The sequence below is a fragment of the Carcharodon carcharias genome, chromosome 17 (assembly GCF_017639515.1).
Source record: "Carcharodon carcharias isolate sCarCar2 chromosome 17, sCarCar2.pri, whole genome shotgun sequence".
Classification (NCBI taxonomy): Eukaryota; Metazoa; Chordata; class Chondrichthyes; order Lamniformes; family Lamnidae; genus Carcharodon; species Carcharodon carcharias.
Window position 1 is genome coordinate 102,154,504 of NC_054483.1, and position 21,831 is coordinate 102,176,334.

Consider the following 21,831-nt stretch of genomic DNA (forward strand, 5'->3'; position numbering starts at 1 on the left):
ACAGAGGGTACAGGGAGTGTGTCTGTATTTACAGGGGGCACAGGGAGTGTGTCCTTGTTTACAAGGGTAACAGGGAGTGTGTCGATATTTACAGGCGTCCATGGGGAGTGTGTCGTTATTTACAAGGGGTTCAGGGAATGTGTCAGTGTTTACAGGGGGCCCATGGGAAGTTTGTCAGTATTTACAGGGGGTCGTCTGGAAGTGTGTCAGTATTTACAGAGGGTCTACAGCGTGTGTCATTATTTACAGGGGGTCCATGGGGTGTGTGTCGTTAGTTACAGAGGGTAAAGGGAGTGTATCTGTATTTATAGGGGGCACAGGGAGTGTGTCAGTATTTACAGTGGGCATAGGGAGTGTGTCAGTGTTTGCAGGGGGTACAGGGAATGTATCAGTATTTACAGTGGGTACAGGGAGTGTGTCAGTATTTACAGGGGGTCCAAGGGGAGTGTGTCGATATTTACAAGGGCCCCAGGGGGAGTGTGTGGGAATTTACAGGGGGTCCACGGGGACTGTGTCATTATTTACAGGGGGCCCATGGGGAGTGTGTCAGTATATACAGTGGGTACAGAGAGTGTGTCATTATTTACAGGGGGCCCATGGATAGTGTGTCAGTATTTACAGGGAGTCGTCTGGAAGTGTGTCATTATTTACAGGGGTCCACGGCGTGTTCGTTATTTACAGGGGGTCCATGGGGTGTGTGTCATTATTTACAGTGGGGTAAAGGGAGTGTGTCTGTATTTACAGGGGGCACAGGGAGTGTGTCAGTATTTACAAGGTGTCCATGGGAGTGTGTTGATATTTGCAGGGGTCCATGGGGAGTGTGTCGTTATTTACAGGCTGTCCATGGGGAGTTTGTCAGTACTTACAGGGGGTACCCGGGTAAGTGTGTCAGTATTTACAGGGGGTCCATGGGGACTGTGTCAGTATTTACAGGGGGCACAGGGAGTGTGTCAGTGTTTACAGGGGGTACAGGGAGTGTGTCGATACTTACAGGCGGCACAGGGAGTTTGTCAGGATTTACAGAGGATCCACAAGGAGTGTGTCAGCATTTACAAGGTGTCCATGGGAGTGTGTTGGTATTTACAGGGGTCCATGGGGACTGTTTCAGTATTTACAAGGGGAACAGGGAGTGAGGCCGTATTTACAGGGGGCACAGGCAGTGTGTTGGTATTTGCAGGGGAACAGGGAGTGCGTCAAAATTTACAGGGGGCACAGGGAGAGTGTCAGTGTTTACAGAGGGTACAGGGAGTGTGTTGATATTTACAGGTGGCACAGGGAGTTTGTCAGAATTTACAGGGGATCCACAGGGAGTGTGTCAGTATTTACAAGGGGTCCAGGGGCAGTGTGTCGACATTTACAGGGGGTCCACCGGGAGTGTGTCAGTATTTACAGAGGATGCACGGGAAGTGTGTCAGTATTTACAGAGGATCCACAGGGAGTGTGTCAGTATTTACAAGGGATCCAGGGGGAGTGTGTCGGTATTTACAGGGGGTACAGAGAGTGTCATTATTTACAGGGGTCCATGGGAAATATGTCGGTATTTACAAGGGGTCCGGGGGAGTGTGTCGGTATTTACAGGGGGTACAGGGAGTGTCATTATTTACAGGGGTCCATGGGAAATATGTCGGTATTTACAAGGAGTCCGGGGGAGTGTGTCGGTATTTACAGGGGGTACAGGGAGTGTCATTATTTACAGGGGTCCATGGGAAATATGTCGGTATTTACAAGGGATCCAGGGGGAGTGTGTCCGTATTTACAGGGGGTACAGAGAGTGTCATTATTTACAGGGGTCCATGGGAAATATGTCGGTATTTACAAGGAGTCCGGGGGAGTGTGTCGGTATTTACAGGGGGTACAGGGAGTGTCATTATTTACAGGGGTCCATGGGAAATATGTCGGTATTTACAAGGGATCCAGGCGGAGTGTGTCCGTATTTACAGGGGGTACAGAGAGTGTCATTATTTACAGGGGTCCATGGGAAATATGTCGGTATTTACAAGGAGTCCGGGGGGAGTGTGTCGGTATTTACAGGGGGTACAGGGAGTGTCATTATTTACAGAGGATCCATGGGCAGTATGTCGGTATTTACAAAGGGTTCGGGGGAGTGTGTCGGTATTTACAAGGGATCCAGGGGGAGTGTGTCCGTATTTACAGGGGGTACAGAGAGTGTCATTATTTACAGGGGTCCATGGGAAATATGTCGGTATTTACAAGGAGTCCGGGGGAGTGTGTCGGTATTTACAGGGGGTACAGGGAGTGTCATTATTTACAGGGGTCCGTGGGAAATATGTCGGTATTTACAAGGGGTCCGGAGGAGTGTGTCGGTATTTACAGGGGGTACGGGGAGTGTCATTATTTACAGAGGATCCATGGGCAGTGTGTCGGTATTTACAGGGGGTACAGGGAGTGTCAGTATATATAGGGGGTCCACGGGGACTGTGTCAGTATTTACAGGGGGTCCATGGGGACTGTGTCAGAATTTACAGGGGTTCCATGGGGACTGTGTCGGTATTTACAAAGGGCAGAATTTTGCCCTTGGTGGGCATGTGGGCCACATTGCTCGGCGGCGGGCAGACAGCCAACCCCCGCCGCCAAAACAGGACCCGCCACCATTTTGAGTGGGGTGTCCAATTAAGGCCCATCCTGCGGCCTGCCCGACAGGAAGCGCTTGGGGCTTCCTGTGCGGGGGTGGGATGGAAACCCCCATCTGTCAAAGAGCGCTCTTTCCGCATGCGTGTGAAAGAGTGCACATCTCCCTGAAACTAAGCGCTGTCTCGGAGATTAGTGACAGTGCACAAAAGTTCAAAAATAGAAAAATAAAAATATTATTAACATGTCCCACCCCCCCATGTGACAATGTCACACGAGATGGAATATGTTAATAAAAACAACATAAACTTTGTTAAATTTTTTAAAAACGGATATGAAACCTCATCTCGCCAGTGGATGAGGTTTCATGCATTATCAGGAGCCCGCTGGGGCTCCTGGCCTGCCCGCCAGCCTTAAGGTTGAATGGACAGGTCTTTAATGATCTTAATTACCCTGTCCATAGAACCATAGAACACTACAGCACAGAAAACAGGCTATTCGGCCCTTCTAGTCTGTGCTGAAATATTATTCCGCTAGTCCCATTGACCTGCACCTAGTCCATAACCCTCCAGACCCCTCCCGTCCATGTATCTATCTAATCTATTCTTAAAACTTAAGAGTGAGCCCGCATTTACCACGTCAGATGGTAGCTCATTCCATACTCTCACCACTCTCTGAGTGAAGAAGTTCCCCCTAAACCTTTCCCCTTTCACCCTAAAGCCATGTCCTCTCATGTTTATTTCTCCTAATCTAAGTGGAAAGAGCCTAGTCGCATTTAGTCTGTCTGTACCCCTCATAATTTTGTAAACTTCTATTATATCTCTCCTCATTCTTCAACGCTCCAAGGAATAAAGTCCTAACCTGTTTAATCTTTCCCTGTAACTCAACTCCTTAAGACCCGGCAACATCCTAGTAAATCTTCTCTGCACTTTTTCAATCTTACTGATATCCTTCCTGTAGGTAGGTGACCAGAACTGCACACAATACTCCAAAGTTGGCCTCACCAATGTCTTATACAACCTCACCATAACATCCCAACTCCTATACTCAATATTTTGATTTATGAAGGCCAGTATGCCAAAAGCTTTCTTTACAACCTTTTCTACCTGTGACACCACTTTCAGGGAACTATGTATCTGAACTCCCAGATCCCTTTGTTCCTCTGCACTCCTCAGTGCCTTACCATTTACTGTGTATGTCCTACCTTGGTTTGACCTTCCAAAATGTAATACCTCACACTTTTCTGCATTAAATTCCATTTGCCATTTTCTGGCCCATTTTTCCAGTTGATCCAGATCTTTCTGCAAGCTTTGAAAGCCTTCCTCGCTTTCCACAATGCCTCCAATCTTAGTGTCATCAGCAAACTTGCTGATCCAATTCACCACATTATCATCCAAATCATTGATATGGACAACAAACAACAATGGTCCCAGCACAGATCCCTGAGGCACACCACTAGTCACAGACCTCCAGTCTGAGAAGCAATCATCCACTATCACTCTCTGTTTTCTCCCACACAGCCAATTTCGAATCCAGTTTACAACCTCTCCATGGATACCAAGTGTCTGAACCTTCTGAACTAACTTCCCATGTGGGACCTTGTCAAAGGCCTTACTAAAGTCCATGTAGACAACTTCCACAGCCTTTCCTTCATCTACTTTCTTGGTAACCTCCTCGAAAAACTCTACAATGTTCGTTAAACACGACCTACCATGCACAAAGCCATGCTGACTATCCTTAATCAGCCCTTGGCTGTCCAAATAATTATATATCCGATTTCTCAGAACACCTTCCAATAACTTACCTACTACTGACATCAGGCTCACTGGCCTGTAATTACCTGGTTTACTTTTGGAGCCTTTTTTAAACAACAGAACAACATGAGCTACCCTCCAATCCTCCGGCACCTCACCCGTGGCTAAGGACATTTTAAATATTTCTGCCAGTGCCCCTGCAATTTCTACACTAGTCTCCCTCAAGGTCCAAGGAAATATCATATCAGACCTGGGGGATTTATCTACCTTTATTCGCTGTAAGGAAGCGAGCACCTCCTCCTCTTTAATCTCTATATGTTCCATGTCACTATTGCTTGTTTCCCTTCCTTCCTTATACACTATGCCAGTTTCCTGAGTAAATACTGATGCAAAAAAACTGTTTAAGATCTCCCCCATCTCGTGAGGCTCCACACATAGACGACCACTCTGATCTTCAAGGGGACCAATTGTGTCCCTTACTATCCTTTTACTCTTAATATACTTGTAGAAACCCTTCAGGTTTACCTTCACATTATCTGCCAAAGCAACCTCATGTCTTCTTTTTGCCTTCCTGATTTCCTTTTTTAGTATTTTCTTACAATTTCTATACTCTACAGGTACCTCATTTGCTTCTTGTTGCCTGTACCTGCTATACACCTCTCTCTTCTTCTTAACCAGATCGCCAATATCGCTTGAAAACCAAGGTTCCCTATGCCTGTTAACTTTGCCTTTAATCCTGACAGGAACATGCAAACTCTGCACTCTCAAAATTTCGCCTTTGAATGCCTTCCACTTACTGAACACATCCTTGCCAGAAAACAACTTATCCCAATCCACTCTTCCTAGATCCTTTCTCATTTCCATGAAATTGGCCTTTCTCCAATTTAGAATCTCAACTCAAGGACCAGACCTATCCTTATCTATAATTAGCTTAAAACTAATGACATTGTGGTCACTGGACCCAAAATGTTTGCCTACACATACTTCTGTCACCTGACCTGTCTGGTTCCCTAATAGGAGATCAAGTATTGCATCCTCTCTCGTTGGTACCTCTATATATTGATTTAGAAAACTTTCCTGAACACATTTGACAAACTCCAAGCCATACAGCCCTTTTACACTATGGGAAACCAAGTCAATATGTGGAAAGTTAAAATCTCCTACTATCACAACTTGCTACATCGGTCTGCTATCTCTCTACAGATTTGCTCCTCCAATTCTCTCAGACTATTGGGCGGTCTATAACACAACCCTATTAGTGTGGTCACACCTTTCCCATTCCTCAGCTCCACCTATATGGCCTCTGTAGATGAGCCCTCCAGGCTGTCCTGCTTATGCACAGCTGTGATATTTTCCCTGACTAGTGATGCCACTCCTCCCTCTTTCATCCCTCCCCCTCTATCACGTCTGAAACAACGGAACCCAGGAACATTGAGCTGCCAGTCCTGCCCCTCCTGCAACCAAGTCTCACTAATAGCAATAATGTCATAATTCCACATGCCAATCCATGCCCTAAGCTCATCTGCCTTTCCGACAATACTCCTTGCATTGAAATAGATGCACCTGAGAACATTTCTATCACATACGGACCCTTGATTTCTGTCTATACATGCATTCTTCGCTTGACCTTTATCCTCCTCCACTTCACTATCTGTTCTAACACTCTGGTTCCTCCCCCCCTGCAAATCTAGTTTAAACGCCCCAGAGCAGCACTAGCAAACCTACCCGCAAGGATGTTAGTCCCCCTCCAGTTCAGGTGCAAACCGTCCCGTCAGAACAGGTCCCACCTTCCCTGGACCAGAGCCCAATTGTCAAGAAACATGAAGCCCTCCCTCCTGCACCATCTCGTTAGCTACGTATTTAGCTGCATTATCGTCCTATTTCAAGCCTCACTAGCACGTGGCATGGGTAGCGCTCCTGAGATCGTAACCCTGGAGGTCCTGTCCTTCAACTTTACACCTAACTCCCTAAACTCTCTTTGCAGGACCTCCTCCTCCTTCCTATCCATGTCATTGGTCCCTACATGGACCACAACATCTGGCTGCTCACCCTCCCTCCTGGGAATACTGAGAACTCGATCCGAGATATCGCGGACCCTGGCACCAGGGAGTCAACAGACCATCTGGGATTCTTGATCTCTCCCACAGAACCTCCTATCTGTCGCCCTAACTATCGAATCCCCTATCACTACTGCTCTCCTCTTTTCCCTCCCTCCTTTCTGAGCTGAGGGTCTAGCCTCGGTGCCAGAGACGCGACCACTACAACTTGTCCCTGGTAGGTCGTCCCCACCAACAGTATCCAAAACGGTATACTATTGTTGATGGGAACGGCCACAGGGGTGCTCTACTCTTTCTGTCTATTCCCCTTCCCTCTCCTGACATTCACCCAGCTGCCTGCCTCCTGACCTTTAGGGGTGACTGTCTCCCTGAAACTCTTGTTTATTACTGCCTCTGCCTCCCATATGATCCGAAGTTCATCCAGCTCCAGCTCCAGTTCTCTAACTCGGCTTCTCAGGAGCTGCAGCTGGATGCACCTTTTGCAGGTGTAGTCATCAGGAACAATTGTGCTGTCCATGACTTCCCACATGCTGCATTCAGAGCACTCGACTGCCCCAACTGCTGCCTCCATTACCTACTCCTAATTTACTTAAAGGACTTTACCTAGCCCTACCCCAGCTTCTGCTCGCCGAAGCCTCTCGAGCCAAAGCCTCAAAGCTCCATTCCTTCACTGGGCCACTCACGCTGGCCACTCACACGCTGGCCACTCCTCTTCAGCTTCCCCTCCTTTTATTTTCAATCTCCCTGCTCTTTTTCAACTGACCTGCCTTCAAGATCCACGCTCTTTTTCAAATGTTGAGTGCAAAAGTCCTTCTCCTTGATTCCCTCCTGAGTCGTGGTGACTGCGCTGACTTCTCCCAGAATGCTTCAGTCACTTTTCACCAGCACCCTCTGTTGGATGGCCTTAATTGGCCATTGAAATGTCGGCGAGTGGACAGCTGATTTCCTAAAAATATAAAGGGACCCGGGATGACATCGGGGGTTCCTCCCAATGTCATTCCGCGCATTTTCCTGTTGGTGAGCGGGCCCCGCCCCAAATCGCCGATGGGAAAATTTTGGCCAAGGGGTACAGACAGAGTGTCAGTATTTACTAGGGGTCCATGGGTACTGTGTCAGTATCTACAGGGTGTCCATGGGGAGTGTGTCAGTATTTACCGGGGGTCCAAGGGGGCTGTGTCACTATCTACAGGGGGTCCATGGGGAGTGTGTCAGCATTTACACTGGTCCATGGGGACTGTGTCAGTATTTACAGGGGGTCCCCAGGAAGTGTGTCGGTATTTACAGAGGGTCCACAGCGTGTGTCATTATTTACAGGGGGTTCACGGGGTGTGTGTCAGTACTTACAGGGGGCACAGGGAGTGTGTCAGTATTTACAGGGAACAGGGAGAGCGTCGATATTTACGGGGGCACAGGGAGTGTGTCAGTATTTACAGGGGGCACAGGGAATGTGTCAGTGTTTACAGCGGGTACAAGGAGTGTGTCAGTGTTTACATGGGGTACAGTGAGTGTGTCGATATTTACAGGTGGCAAAGGGAGTTTGTCAGAATTTACAGGGGATCCACGGGGAGTGTGTCAGTATTTACACGGGGTCCAGGGGGAGTGTGTCGATATTTATAGGGGGTCCATTGGGAATGTGTCATTATTTACAGGGGATCCATGGGGAGTGTGTCAGTATTTACAGGGGTACAGGGAGAGTGTCATTATTTTCAGGGGGCCCATGGGGGTGTGTCAGTATTTACAGGGGTACAGGGAGTGTCATTATTTACAGGGGGTCCATGGGGAGTGTGTCAGTATTTACAAGGGGGCCCTAGGGAGTGTGTCAGTATTTACAGGGGGTCCACGGGGTGTGTGTCAGTATTTACAAGGGGGCCACGGAGAGTGTGTTAATATTTACAGGGGTCCATGGGGAGTGTGTCGGTGTTTACAGGTGTTCCCCGGGGAGTGTGTTAGTATTTACAGAGGGTCCAGGGAGTGTCATTATTTACAGGGGGTCACCGGGGAGTGTGACATTATTTACAGGGGGTCCTTGGGGAGTGTATCGTGTTTACAGGGGGTCCACAGGGAGTGTGTCAGTATTTACAGGGGGTCCCCGGGGTGTGTGTCAGTATTTACAGGTGGTCCCCGGGGAGTGTGTTACTATTTACAGAGGGTCCCCGGGGAATGTGTTAGTATTTACAGGGGGTCCATGGGGAGTGTGTCGGTATGCATGAAGGGTCCCCGGGAAGTGTGTTCGTATTTACAGAGGATCCAGGGAGTGTGTCATTATTTATAGGGGTCACCGGGGAGAGTGTCAGTGTTTACAGGGGGTCCACGGGGAGTGTGTCAGTATTGATAGGGGGTCCACTGTGAGTGTGTCAGTAGTTACAGGGAGCAGGGAGTGCATTGATATTTACAGGGGGCACAGGGAGTGTGTCAGTGTTTACAGGGGGTACAGGGAGTGTGTTGATATTTACAGGTGGCAAAGGGAGTTTGTCAGAATTTACAGGGGATCCATGGGGAGTGTGTCAGTATTTACAAGGCGTCCGGGGGAGTGTGTCAATATTTATAGGGGGTCCATGGGGAGTGTGTCAGTATTTACAGAGGAGCCACGGGGAGTGTGTCAGTATTTACAGGGGGGACAGGGAGAGTGTCATTATTTACAGGGGGCCCATGGGGGGTGTGTCAGTATTTACAGGGGTTACAGGGAGTGTCATTATTTACAGGGGGTCCATGGGGAGTGTGTCAGTATTTATAATGGGTCCCCAGGGAGTGTGTTATAACTTACAGAGGGTCCCCGGGGAGTGTGTAGGTGTTTACAGGGGGTCCACGGGGAGTGTGTCGGTGTTTACAGGGGGTCCCCAGGGAGTGTGTCAGTATTTACAGGAGGTCCCCGGGGTGTGTGTCAGTATTTACAGGGGGTCCCCGGGGTGTGTTTTAGTATTTACAGAGTGTCCATGGGGAGTGTGTCGGTGTTTACAGGGGGTCCATGGGGAGTGTGTCGATGTTTACAGGGGGTCCATGGGGAGTGTGTCAGTGTTCACAGGGGGTCCCCGCGGAGTGTGTTAGTATTTACAGAGGGTCCAGGGAGTGTGTCATTATTTACAGGCGGTAACCGGGGAGAGTGTCGGTGTTTACAAGGGGACCACAGGGAGTGTGTCAGTATTTACAGGCGGTAACCGGGGAGAGTGTCGGTGTTTACAAGGGGACCACAGGGAGTGTGTCAGTATTTACAGGGGGTCCCTGGGGTGTGTGTCAGTATTTACAGGGGGTCCCTGGGGAGTGTTTTAGTATTTACAGAGTGTCCATGGGGAGTGTGTCGGTGTTTACAGGGGGTCCATGGGGAGTGTGTTAGTATTTACAGAGGGTCCAGGGAGTGTGTCATTATTTACAGGCGGTAACCGGGGAGAGTGTCGGTGTTTACAAGGGGACCACAGGGAGTGCGTCGTATTTACAGGGGATCCATGGATATATATTGTTATTTACACTGGTCTGGGGAGTTCTCCACAGCGTTCCACCCAGAATTTATGCCTCAGCCAACATCACCATTTATACTGTGTCCTGAGCTCATAAAAGGCACTTAGAAAGGCAAGTGTATTTCCCACTGTCTGTGATGCATCAGAGACATTAAAGCACCAGGAGCAGGAAGTGCCATGGAGATTAAATTCTGAACCTTTACGCTTCTGAATTCCTGCATCGATTGTCAAAGTTACAATAGGAAGAGTGTGGGACAGACAATGAGATATAAGCTTAAAGCAAAATACTGCGGATGCTGGAAATCTGAGATGTAAGCTGTTGGGTTGGCTGCTGAAAATCAGGACTTGAAACCAACATTGAGTAAAGGAAATGTGGAAGTAAAGGACGGAGTTTCCTGAATGTCTGGTACAACTGAAATCAGCTCATTTTCCAGTTTATATTATTGTTTTGTCTTAGAGCAAACATTCCTTCAAAATCTGGACCGGACCTGGAGATGGATATGTGTGCAGCACTGCCATCCAATGGCCTCCTGTGGAACTGTGGCTACCTCCCATGTCTAATCTCAGGGTTTAGTCAAATCCAGTTGAGAGCTCGTAGCAGGTCAGCAACATCTGTGGTAAGAGAAATGACAGTTAATGTTTCTGAATGGTTCCTTCTCTGGAACCAAAACTTTTGCAAATGGACAGCCTTTACAAAGGGAAAGGATGAGGGAAGGAATCATCAACAACAGCAACATATTTATATAACACCTTAACAGAATGCAACATCCCTAGGTGCTTCACAGGAGCATTTTGAAACAAAATATGACACTGAGCCACAAAATGAAATGAAATGTTAACTCAGATGATCAAAATCTTGGTCAGAGAGGTAGATTTTAAGGAATGTCTTAAAGGAGAGCAAGGTATAGAATGTGAGAAACCAGCCAGGAGTGTGTTAGAATAGTCAACTCTGGAGGTAACAAAAGCATGAATGAGGGTTCCAGCCGCAGAAGCAGGGGCGATGTTACACAGGTCGAAACAGGCAGACTTAGTGATGGCGTGAATATGTGGTTGGTAGCTTATCTTAGGGTCAAAAATGGCACCAAGGTTACGAACAGACTGACTTAGCCTCAAATAGCTGTCTGGAAGAGGGTTGGAATTGTTGGCCAGGGAACCAAGTTTGCCGCAGGGACATAAAACAAGAGCTTCAGTCTTCCCACTATTCAGCTGGAGGAAACTTCTGTTCATCCAGTACTGAATATCGGATCAGCAGTTCAATATTTTATCAACAGTGGAGGATTGGAGAGAGGTGATGGTGAGATGGAGCTGGGTATTGTCAGTGTACATGTGAAAACTAACACTGTGCATTCAGATGATGTCGCTGAGGGGCAGCATGTAGATAAGAAATAGGAGGGAACCAGGAATAGATTCTTGGAGGACATCAAAGGTAAAGGAAGCAGGAAGAAAAGGCATTGCAAGTGATTCTCTGGCTAGAATTAGATAGATAGGAATGGAACTAGGTGAGAGCAGTCCCACCCAGCTGGACCACAATGGAGAGGCGTTGGAGGAGGATGATGTGGTCAAACATATCAAAAACTGCAGACAGGTCATAAAGGATAAGAAGGGAGAGTTTCTCACAGTCACACAGGATTTCATATGTGACTTGTGAGTCAACAAACAAACTCGAGAACCACAAGCATTCCTTCCCCCTCCCCCCATGCTGCCACTGTTTGTGAAATCAATTTAGGTGTACTAATCCCAGTAGTGGTATCACAATGCTCCTAAGATTTGAGGCATTGTCCTGGTTCTATCATCCCAAGCATTGGTTGTTCCAGACCATTGTCATGAAAACTGTCGAATGAAGGTGGAGGAATAGCTGGCAGCCAAGGCATGAAATCTACAGGGCGGGTGACATAAACAGCTCCAGGGAAGCCGTTAACCAGAGACTGGCTGTGCATATGGCAGCTGGGGTCAGTGAGTGTCACTCTCATTTCTGAGGCAGACGGTTGTAAGTTTATACCTACTCCAAGAACTTGAGTACATAAACCAGGCGAACAATTCTAGGGTCAGTACTGAGGGAGTGCTGCACTGTGGGTGGAACAGTACTGAGGGAGTGCTGCACTGTCAGAAGGTGAGTACTGAGGGAATGCTGCACTATCAGAGGATTAGTACTGAGAGAGTGCTGTACTATCAAAGGGTGAGTACTGAGGGAGTGCTGCACTGTCAGAGAAATAGTGCTGAGGGAGTGCTGCACTGTCAGAGGGTCAGACTGAGGGAGCGCTGCAGCATCGGAGGATCAGTACTGAGGGAGTGCTGCACTGTCAGAGGGTCAGTACTGAGGGATTACTGTACTGCCAGAGGGTCAGAACTGAGGAAGTGCTGCTCTGTGGGAGGGTCAGTATTGAGGGAGTGCTGCACTGTCAGAGGGTCAGTATTGAGGGAGTGCTGCACTGTCAGAGGGTCAGTACTGAGGGAGTGCTGCACTGTCAGAGGGTCAGTACTGAGGCAGTGCTGCACTGATGCCATTTTTCAGATGAGATGTTAATCCAAAACTGTGTCTGCCCTCTCAAGATAGACATAAAAGATCTTACGGCCACTATTTTAAAGAAGAGAAACGACAAACCAGCAGCACTAATCGGATTACCATCAATGGCAACATACAAGACAACCTTTAAAAAGTCCAAAAATTGTTCCAAAGGTGGAGGGCGACTTATACACCAACTATAAAATGTGTGAACGGTCGGCATTTTGAAATGTGAAAAACACATAACACCAGTAATTCATATTAAATGAATGTGGCACGGTTTATTGAATAAATTAATTATACAAAGATAACTTTAACCACATGAAAGCATTTAAAAACCCATCAAGTTCATTGTCTCTGGCATCCAACGTAAAGAGCTCATCAAATTCATTCTGGGTCACTTTAGCTGTGGCCTCATCGTAAGAATCTCACTCTGGATCAGATTTCTTACTTTCAGTTTCAGAATAAACTCTCCACAACAAATCATCTTCCTCTCCATCCATTGAATTAGATATTGTGCACTTTTCGAATGATCTGTTGACAGTTTGAGCGCTAACTGCCTCTCACAATTTAAAGATGAAACCCACAAAACATCAAGTGGGTGAGTGCACATGTTTTCACACTTTGTGAAGGTTTTTTTCCCCTGTCAGCTATTCACCTATTCCATTTGGAGTGAACATGATCCTTGAATGGCTTGTTGAGGCACACATACAAAGGTTGAACTATGGACATTGGAGCCCGGTGTAACAGCAATGTGGGTGTTATTTATTGGCATATGCCTCTTGATCTTAATTTGCACCAAGTCCAGTTTATCCTTTGTTCATTAGTCTACAATGGATGATACAGTCTGCCAACACCTCCATTTAAAAATTCTCATCCCCATGTTCATATCCCTCCCTCTCTTTGTAATTTCTTTCAGCCCCAAAACCCTGTGTGATTTTCTATGCTCTGTCAATTCTAGCCCCTTGTGGATCTCTAATGTTAATCATTCCACCATTGGTGGCCATGTTTTCAGCTGTCTGGGCTCTAAACTCTGGAATACCCTCCCTACACCTCTCCACCTCTCTAACTAAGACTCTCATTAAAACTTACCTCTTTGACCAAGTATTTGGTCGCTTATCCTAGTATCTCCTTCTAGTAGCTCAGTGACTAATTTAGTTTAATAATGTTCCTATGAAGCTCCTTGAGACCACTTACTACATTATAGGCTCTATATAAATGCAAATTTGTTGTTGTGTAGTCTCACCCGTTTGTGAGACTGTTATACTTTGTCACTGAGGTTTGAGTCTTAAATGCTCGAGTGGGTTAAAATATATTTTTTTGCTGAAGTGGGTTTGTGTAAAACCTGTTTCTCAAAACCTGTTTGCATTCTGTAATGTGCAGGACTGTCCAGCCCTGGAAGAGCAGAGAGAGCAAAACCAGCTGACAGCACTTGCTTTTCCTCCTTGGACGCAGTTTTGCTTTAAAACATCCCAAATTTAGACATTATGGCATACGTGGGTTTGGTAACACATGCCCTCAGACTCTTGTTTGTCAGGTGCACTCACTTAATGCTGCACTGCTGAGAGTTAAAATGTGCCTCAGTCGAACTGTGTGAAAATTAAACATTGACGGGTAGCCTAGGGGAGCATGTAGTGTATTATAAAGTGCTGATTACAAAAAAAATACACATCCATCTGCAAAACAGCTGCAGAGAAAGCCCCCATTATAATAAACATTGACAGCTGGACTTCATGTTTCTTATTGACTGAGTTTATCATGATATATAAATATATATATTTTATTTTCCAGTACTTTTTTGGATCCAATATTTTGTCTGCTGTTTTGCTTTTTCCTTTTTCTCTTTTCTGCACTTTTCCAGATGAGGGTATAAAATGGCAGGCAATCAAATGTATATTCTGTTCTGTTCTGCTTCAAGAATCGCACGGATGAGACAGAGTACAGCCCGCTCTACACAGTCCTCATCAAACACTCCCAGGACAGGTACAGCATAGGGTTAGATACAGAGTAAAGCTCCCTCTACACTGTCCCCATCAAACACTCCCAGGACAGGTACAGCACGGGGTTAGATACAGAGTAAAGCTCCCTCTACACTGTCCCCATCAAACACTCCCAGGAGAGTAGATAAATCTCCAGGCCCGGATGAAATGTATCCCATGCTGTTGAGTGAGGCAGGGGAGGAGGTAACAGGGGCACTGGCAAAAAAGTTTCAACACTTCCCTGACTACAGGAGAGGTGCCAGAGGACTGGAGGACAGGCAATGTGGTACTGCTATTCAAGAAGGGAGGAAGAGATAAACCAGGGAACTACAGGCCAGCCTGTCTAACCTCAGTGGCGAGGAAACCATTGGAAGAAATTCTGAGGGACAAAATTAATCTACACTTGGAGAGGCAGGGATTAATCAAGGACAGTCAGCATGGTTTTGTTAAGGGGAGGTCATGTCTGACCAATTTGATTGAATTTTTCGAAGCGGTGACCAGCTGTGTAGATGAGGGCAATGCATTTGACGTAGTCTACTTGGACTTCAGCAAGGCTTTTGATAAGGTCCCACATGGGAGACTGATAACGAAGGTAAGAGTCCATGGGATTCAAGGCAATTTGGCAAATTGGATCCAGAATTGGCTGAGTGGCAAGAAGCAGAGAGTGATGGTTGAGGGGTGTTTTTGTGACTGGATGCCTATGCCCAATGGGGTTCCACAGGGATCGGTGTTGGGTCCCTTGCTGTTTGCAGTATATATAAATGATTTAGACTTGAATGTAGGAGGGTTGATCAGTAAGTTCGCGGATGACACAAGAAATGTTGGGGTGGTAAATAGTGAGGAGGATAGTCTTAGATTACAGGAGGATATAGATGGGCTGGTCAGATGGGCTGATCAGTGGCAAATGGAATTTAATCTGGATAAGTGTGAGGTGATGCAATGGGGCAGGACAAACAAGGCACGGGAATACACGATGAATGGTAGGACCCTGGGAAGTACCGAGGATCAGAGGGACCTTGGTGTGCATGTCCACCAGTCCCTTATGGTAGCGGGACAGGTAGATAAGGTGGTTAAGAAGGCATATGGGATACTTGCCTTTATTGGCTGAAGCATAGAATATAAGAGCAGGGAGGATATGCTAGAACTGTATAAAATGCTGGTTAGGCTACAGCTAGAGTATTGCGTGCAGTTCTGGAATCCACATCACAGGAAGGATGTGATTGCATTAGAGAAAGTGCAGAGGAGATTTACCAGGATGTTGCTTGGGCTGGAGAGTTTTAGTCATGAGGAGAGATTGGATAGACTGAGGTTATTTGTCCTGGAGCAGGGGAGATTGAGGGGGGACGTGATTGAGGTGTATAAAATTATGAGGGGCATAGGTAGGGTAGACAAGAAGGAACTTTTCCCCTTGGTGGAGGGATCAATAATCAGAGGGCTTAGATTTAAGGTAAGGGGCAGGGGGCTTAAAGGGGGTATGAGGAAGAATTTGTTTCACCCAGAGGGCAGGGAGAATCTGGAACTCACTGCCTGAAAGGACCGTAGAGGCAGAAACCCTCGTAACATTTAAGAAGTATTTGGATGTGCACTTGCGATGCCATGGCATACAAGGCTATGGGCCTAGTGCTGAAAAATGAGATTAGAATAGTTAAGTACTTGTTTGACCAGTGCAGACTCGATGGGCTGAAGGGCCTTTTTCTATGCTGTAGACCTCTATGACTCTATGACAGATACAGCACGGGGTTAGATACACAGTAAAGCTCCCTCTACACCATCCTCATCAAACACTCCCAGGGCAGGTACAGCACAGGTTTAGATACAGAGTAAAGCTCCCTCTACACTGTCCCAATCAAACACTCCCAGGGCAGGTACAGCATGGGGTTAGCTACAGAGTAAAGCTCCCTCTACACTGTCCCTTTAAACCAGCTGAGGGCAGGTTTAGCATGTGTTAGCTACAAAAAGAAATACTTGCATTTCTGTAGCATCTTTCATGGCCGGAAAGCACTTTTCAGCCAAGTAAATTGTCTTCAAGCGTAGTCACTTTGTCATGTAAGAGCAAGGGCAGCCAGTTTGTGCACAGCAAGCTCCCACAAACAGCAATGTGACAATTACTTGATAACATATTGTTGTGAAGTTGGTTGAGGGGTAAATATAAGTCAGCACACTGGGGTGATCTCCCCTGCTCTACTTTGAAATACTATCATGGCATCTTTTACACCCACTTGAGAGGGCATCTGAAAGATGGCACCTCTGTCAGTGCAGTGCTCCTTCAATGGGAGTGTCTGTCTGGATTTTGTGTTCAAGTCTATGGAGTGGAGCTTGAAAACATAACTTTGTCAATCAGGAGAGAGTGCTCCCACTGAACCATGGCTGACACAGAGAGTTACAGAGTCACATTGCCATGTGCCCTACATCACAATAGTGACGACACTTCAAGACAGGCAATGCATGGGCTGTAAAGCTCTTCATGATATCCTGAGCTTGAAAAAGATGTTATCAATATAAAAATTATTTCTTACACTGTCACTCAGTAACCCCTCTCCCCCAGCACCCTGGGTTACTGACAGTTTCCTTACTGAAGTTAATCCAGCTCACTCACACTGTCACTCAGTAACCCCTCTCCCCCGAGCGCCCTGTGTTACTACCTGTATCTCTACTGGTGTTATTCCAGCTCCCTCACAATGTCACTTAGAAACCCCTCACCCCCAGCACCTTGTGCTACTGACTGTATCTCTACTGATGTTAATCCAGCTCCCTCACACTGTCACTCAGCAACCCCTCTTTGCCCTAGCTCCCTGGGTTACTGACTGTATCTCTACTGATGTTAATCCAGCTCCCTCACACTGTCACTCAGTAACCCCTCTCTCCCCAGCGCCCTGGGTTACTGATTGTATCTCTACTGATGTTAATTCAGTTCCCTCACACTATCACTCTCCGCCCTCTGTGTGAAAGTTATCCCAGCAGTGTGAGGGTTGCTGTTTTTCGTTTGGGACAGTCGACAAAAATCCACTTTGTGTCTGTCCAACTTTATTTTAAGGCTCTTTGTTGCTTTTTTCTTGCTCTCTGAATTATGTGCCTCTGTGACCCTCTCTACCCCGACTCGCTTTCTGAATAGCTCCTGTTATTATCGATCAGGTAATTGTTCTCTCTGATCAGATGTTGCTAATGCTTTATAGTTTCCCATCTCTTCACTTCACTGGTCTGAGTGTGCTTTGTGCAGCCCATCACACAGCTGGCCATGCTTCAGTGATCGGTTTTTACTTGCCTAATGAAAGGGAGGGTTCGGAGTCAACTGTTTAATTAACCCCATATTGGACCTTGGGGAAACACTTTTTTGTCACTTGCCCAAGCATCCAATTGAATCCTGTCTCCAGGTAATTGGAACAAGCACTGATGATGTTTCATGGTGATGGAAGACTGCCTCTTTCCCCCTCTCCTCTCTCGCTCCCTATTTGACAGGTCACTCTGCTTGTGCAAGTGGAATTCATTATTAAAGCGAGTAATCTTGGGTAAGAGAAAACAAACCAGGAGCTACCCTGACCAGCTGGCCCACATGGCACAGCCTGAAGCAGTGATCGGGCTGGCTTCTGCACCCATTGGCTAAGGTCAGATCGGATGGCAGCCGGGCAACATCAGTGAAGCCAGCTTGATACGCTGGTGATACTAGATTCTCCAGTCAACAGTATTTAAAGGGATAAACATTCTCCAGTAATCCCGAAGAAACTGACCATACAGTCCTCTGGGGATCTTGCCCCACACCGCCGATTAACAATTGCATAGAATTTCAGAGCCTACTGCTCAAACAGGTCATTCAACCCTCTGCCCTATGCTGATCTCAGTGGGCAGTGATCTCACCGGAGCTAGTAGGTTCTGTCTTCAGTCCCAATCTAGAGACTTGTGCACATATTCCAGACTGGCATTCCCATTGAAGTACTGAAGGAGTGCTGCAGCGTCAGAGGGTGAGTACTAAGGGAGTGCTGCAGTGTCAGACGGTCAGTACTGAGGAAGTGCTGCAGTATTGGAGGGTCAGTATTGAAGCATGGGAGGGTCACTACTGAGGGAATGCTGCAGTGTCAGAGGGTCAGTATTGAGGGAGGGCTGCAGTGTTGGAGGGTCAGTACTGAGGGAGTGCTGACTCTCAGGGTCAGTACTAAGATACTGAAACACTGGCGGAGGGTCAGTACGAAGGGAATGCTGCACTGTCGGAGGAACAGTACTGAGGGAGTGCTGACTGGTGCAGCATCAGTATTATGGGAGTGCAGCACTGTTGGAGGGTCAGTACTAAGAGAGTGCTGCACTGTCAGAAGGTCAGTACTGAGGGAATGCTGCACTGTCAGAGGGACAGTACAGAGCTATTGTTGCACTGTCAGAGGGACAGTACAGAGGGATTGCTGCACTGTCAGAGGGTCAGGACTAAGGGATCGCAACATTGTGAGAGGATCAGCATCAAGGGAGTGCTGCAGCATCGGAGGGTCAGTATTGAGTGTGCTGCAGTGTTGGAGGGTCAGTACTGAGGGAGTGTTCCAGTGTTGGAGCGTCAGTACTGAGGGCATGCTGCAGTATTGGAGGGTCAGTACTGACAGAGTGCTGAAGTATCAGGGGGTCATTACTGAGGGAGTGCTGCAGTGTCGGAGGATCAGTACTGAGGGAGTGTCGCACTGTTGGAGGGTTAGTATTAAGGGACTGTTGCAATGCCAGAGAGTTAGTATTAAGGGACTGTTGCACTGTCGGAGGGTCAGTACTAAGGGAGTGCTGCTGTATCAGAGGGTCATTACTGAGGGAGCACTGCAGTGTCGGAGGATCAGTACTGAGGGAGTGTCGCACTGTTGGAGGGTTAGTATTAAGGGACTGTTGCAATACCGGAGAGTCAGTATTAAGAGACTGTTGCATTATCAGAGGGTCAGTACTAAGGGAGAGCTGCTGTATCAGAGGGTCAGTACTGAGGGAGTGTGCAGTGTCGGAGGGTCAGTATTGAGGGAGTGCTGCTTTGTCGGAGTTTCAGTGTTGAGTGAGTGCTGCACTGTCACAGGGTCAGAACTGAGAGAGTGCTGCAGTATCACAGGGTCATTTTTAAAAATTCTTTCATGGGATGTGGGCTTCGCTGGCTGGGCCAATATTTATTGTCTATCCCTAGTTGCCCTTGAGAAGGTGGTGGCGAGTTGCCTTATTGAACCGCTGCAGTCCATGTGGCGTAGGTACACCCACAGTCACGATGGTGAGTGACTTGGAGGGGAACTTCCAGGTGGTGGTGTTCCCATCTATTTGCTTCCCTTGTCCTTCTAGATGGTAGCGGTCATGGGTTTGGAAGGTGCTGTCTAATAAGCCATGGTGAGTTCTTGCAGTGCATCTTGTAGATGATACACACTGCAACTACTGTGCGTCAGTGGTGGAGGGACTGAATGTTTGTGGATGTGGTGCCAATCAAGTGGGCTGCTTTGTCCTGGACGGTGTCCAACTTCTTTTGTGTTGTGGGAGCTGCACTCATCCAGGCAAGTGGAGAGTGTTCCATCACACTCCTGACTTGTACCTTGTAGATGGTGGACAGTCAGGTGGTGAGTTACTCGTCACAGGATTCCTAGCCTCTGACCTGCTCTTGTAGCCACAGTATTTATCTGGCTAGTCCAGTTCAATTCTGGTCAATGGTAACTCCCAGGATGTTGACAGTGTGGGATTCAGTAATGGTAATGTTGAGTCAGCACTGAGGGAGTGCTGCACTGTTGGCGAGCCAGTACTGAGGGAGTGCCGCACTGTTGGAGGGTTAGTATTAAGGGACTGTTGCAATACCGGAGAGTCAGTATTAAGAGACTGTTGCACTGTCAGAGGGTCAGTACTAAGGGAGAGCTGCTGTATCAGAGGGTCAGTACTGAGGGAGTGTGCAGTGTCGGAGGGTCAGTATTGAGGGAGTGCTGCGTTGTCGGAGTTTCAGTGTTGAGTGAGTGCTGCACTGTCAGAGGGTCAGAACTGAGAGAGTGCTGCAGTATCACAGGGTCATTTTTAAAAATTCTTTCATGGGATGTGGGCTTCGCTGGCTGGGCCAATATTTATTGTCTATCCCTAGTTGCCCTTGAGAAGGTGGTGGCGAGTTGCCTTATTGAACCGCTGCAGTCCATGTGGCGTAGGTACACCCACAGTCACGATGGTGAGTGACTTGGAGGGGAACTTCCAGGTGGTGGTGTTCCCATCTATCTGCTTCCCTTGTCCTTCTAGATGGTAGCGGTCATGGGTTTGGAAGGTGCTGTCTAATAAGCCATGGTGAGTTCTTGCAGTGCATCTTGTAGATGATACACACTGCAACTACTGTGCGTCAGTGATGGAGGGACTGAATGTTTGTGGATGTGGTGCCAATCAAGTGGGCTGCTTTGTCCTGGACGGTGTCCAACTTATTTTGTGTTGTGGGAGCTGCACTCATCCAGGCAAGTGGAGAGTGTTCCATCACACTCCTGACTTGTACCTTGTAGATGGTGGACATTCAGGAGGTGAGTTACTCGTCGCAGGATTCCTAGCCTCTGACCTGCTCTTGTAGCCACAGTATTTATCTGGCTAGTCCAGTTCAATTCTGGTCAATGGTAACTCCCAGGATGTTGATAGTGTGGGATTCAGTGATGGTAATGTTGAGTCAGCACTGAGGGAGTGCTGCACTGTTGGCAAGTCAGTACTGAGGGAGTGCCGCACTGTCAGACGGTTAGTACTGAGGGAGCACTGCACTGTTGGAGGCTCACTGCTGAGGGAGTGCTGCACTATCAGAGGGTGAGTACTGAAGGAGTACTGCACTGTCAGAGGGTCAGCACTGAGGGGCTGCTGCACTGTCGGAAGGTCAGCACTAAGGGAATGCCGCACTGGCAGAAGGTCAGTACTGAGGGATTGCTGCAGTATTGGAGGGCCAGTACTAAGGGAGCTCGGCAGTGTCAGAAGGTTGGTACTGAGGCAGCACTGCATTGTTGAAGGGTCAATAATGAAGGAATGCTGCAGTGACAGAGGGTCAGTACTGATGGAATGCTGCACTGTCAAAGGGTAAGTACTGAAGGAGTGCTGAAGTGTTAGAGGGCCAGTACTGAGGGAGTGCTGCATTGCTGGAGGGTCAGCACTGAGGGCATGCATTGGCTATAAAGTGCTTTGGTACATCCTGAGGTTGAGAAAGATGTTGTATAAATGCAAGCCTATCTTTTTCTTTTAACTCCATTTTTAGGATTTATCTATAATTTTGTCCAAAATAGGTATCCAAAATATTATACTTGTTTAGAAGCAAAACGCCTTTAACCTCTTTTACAGAATATTAATCTTAACTTTCTTGCCATTTAATACCCTACAAGCAAACAGGCCTCAGTCATCCCCTGTAAAGGATGACATCTCCGACAGTGCAGAGCTATCTCAGTACTGCACCAGGAGTGTCCACCTAGATTACACACAGAATTCCTGGTGCTGAACTTGAACTCATGACCTTTTGGACCTGTGGTGTTGAACCAGAGCTCGTGAGGAGCTTCTGCTGCACATTGTTGTTAA

The 21,831-nt window shown here is 47.4% G+C and overlaps 1 protein-coding gene across 1 annotated transcript in view; it reads left to right on the top strand.

The window, feature by feature from the left end:
- LOC121289691 (beta-TrCP-like) overlaps window positions 1-21,831 on the top strand; it is a 218,268-nt gene that overhangs the window by 63,837 nt on the left and 132,600 nt on the right. The window lies entirely within an intron of this gene.